Here is a 2548-nt window from a genome sequence, read left to right as displayed (position 1 = left end):
TAAAAATTAAAAAAAATAAATAAACAGTTATAAATTAATATTTTAATAATCAAATTTCCCTAACAATCTGTTAGACTAAATTTTTTAAAACTAATTAACTAATTAATCCCAAATGAATATTCATACATATCTATATAGCGTTGAGAATCAAACAACATATGTTAAAGATTATAACAAATAAGTAAAAGTATAGTTAAGAATATATTTAGTTCATTATAATAAGATTTGGTTCTTCTTCACCAATATTATAAAAAGATTTGGTCCTTTTTAATAATTTTAGTATTAAAAATTCTTTTTAATAATTAAAACTTCATAACAGGAGAGTAATATTCCATATTAATGCAGTAAGTAATCCAAAAGAGAGAACGGGAGAATAACCCAGAAATAAAACATAGATAAAGGTACTTGATTCCGGGCAAATTGATAGAATATAAATGGTATTAGGAAGGTTGCTTACTCATGGTCTAATTCTGCACTTTTAAAAAATTACTGGAAGGAAGAATTTCTGGTTCCGAAGCCAAAAAATGGAATCGAAAAGAAGAGATTCCTTAAAAAAAACGGGAGGATATGAAGTTAGAGTGTAAAGATATAAAACACAAAAGTATAAATAACAGATCACAGTGCCCAAAAAAACAACAAATCCTTTGAATCTTTTCATGTGGAGAGTGAAATAAATTGAAAAAAATTTTGGTGAGCATCTTTTCTTTTTTCAAAACTTGTTTTCCATCTTCCAAGTTGCCTTTTCATTTTGTAGTATCATTATTTATTAGATTTTCAGTGATACATCCTGATTTATGTTTTATTTATGATGATTTTTATAGATACATTAATGGTACATGTCAGTGAGATAAATCAAGGTTCCTAATATGAGAAGTGTAACGAATTCATCATACAAATCATTAATCAAAGTAAACAATATAAGAAAATGGCTAATGCATGTAGGAAGTGAGATCCCCAAAGAAATGGTAGCCACTGTATGTTACATAAAGAAAGCCATCTTCATCCTTCTCTTCATATATGGTTTAAATAATTGCTCCTGTAAGAGTAAGTACATTATCAACTAAAATGAAAATGACCTTTTCAGCGCTTAAATATTGATATTATTACCAAAAGAGTATAACTAATACTCCACCTTAAATTTGTCATTTAGCAGCTGAATAAAGAAAATCAATGACCATGATCCCTGGCTAAGAACTAACTTGTAAATACACATATCAGATGCAGTTCAAGAATAATTAATTCAGGTCCTATCACAATATAAAGAAACATATCAAGTGAAGAAAAATATAGTAAGAAGTCTAGTCGACAGCTTTATTATATCATGGTGCATATATTAATATCAACCAAAGTTGATGTAAAATATTTCATTGAAAGTAGCATATCGCTGCACTATTTTCAACTACACCATTGGAAAAATGATTTCACTTGGTCATAAAAGTGAACACAATTTGATTAGTATAACTCAAAACAGCTCAACAGTCATATTAGATACATCTTGCTGCGTTGTTTTTATCCAACCCCTCAAAAGTTCCTCACTTTCAACTTATTGTAAGGCTACATAAACAACTCTACTAGTCATTTTATATTACCAAATCAAAGATTAATACTAAAACAAACCAAATAGTACAAATCAAAGTAATCATGAACCAATTTGAAATATAAAAAGTGCTAGAATCCCAACACAATCTTAGGGAACAAACTCGGTCAATGAAGTAACAAAAAAGAGAAACTTAATAAAGTCTTGAACAGAGCACTTTTTTTTGTGCAAAAGTCTTAAACAGAACAATAAAAAACAAAAAATGTGATTAACAAAGAACAGAAGCTAAGCTTAGTAACTACGAATTCTAAAAAAATGTAACTATATAAGTAAACACGTAGAGCCCATATATAATATCTCCATCAATTTTCATACTTGGAAAATTGCCCAAAATCCTATCTTATGTAAATCAAGTTCTCTATGAATAATTAGTATATAAACCAGCCAAGGTATCTAACTGCGAAAACTAATTAAGTACTAATTTCAACTTTCACATAAATAATAATACAAAGGAAACCACTAATTATTTTTTTAAAAAAATTTAAAGTAATAAAAATAAGTACATTAAAATTTATTTCTCTAATTGAAGTTTATTAAGTCAAATCTCACTTCCTACTATAACTATTACTTAAAAACTCTAAGTGCATAGTGTACTCGTTGATTAATCGTTATGTATATATGGTTACATACTATTTTAATTTATTTAATATATAAACTAAAAGAATGGTCAATCATCCATTCATAGGATACATATATGAAATAATATGTGATTAACAATTGCTTTTCTTCTAGTGACATGTAAACATAAAGAGACTGTCATATGTATTCTGATTTATCTGCTCCCTCTCTATCTCTCTTTGATCTGTTTTCTTTTATAATAATGTATATTAGAAACTAGGCCTTGCAGCTTGTATTATGGCATAACAGCAGATAAAATGAGACAGCATAAATCCTGCAGGGTGAAACCAGCAGCTATGTCTGAGTATATGAATCAACAAGTGACATAACATA

Source organism: Arachis duranensis, chromosome 5 (assembly GCF_000817695.3).
Source record: "Arachis duranensis cultivar V14167 chromosome 5, aradu.V14167.gnm2.J7QH, whole genome shotgun sequence".
In the NCBI taxonomy this organism is placed as follows: Eukaryota; Viridiplantae; Streptophyta; class Magnoliopsida; order Fabales; family Fabaceae; genus Arachis; species Arachis duranensis.
The sequence above is the reverse complement of the archived record's forward strand: the minus strand, read 5'-3'. Positions refer to the sequence as shown.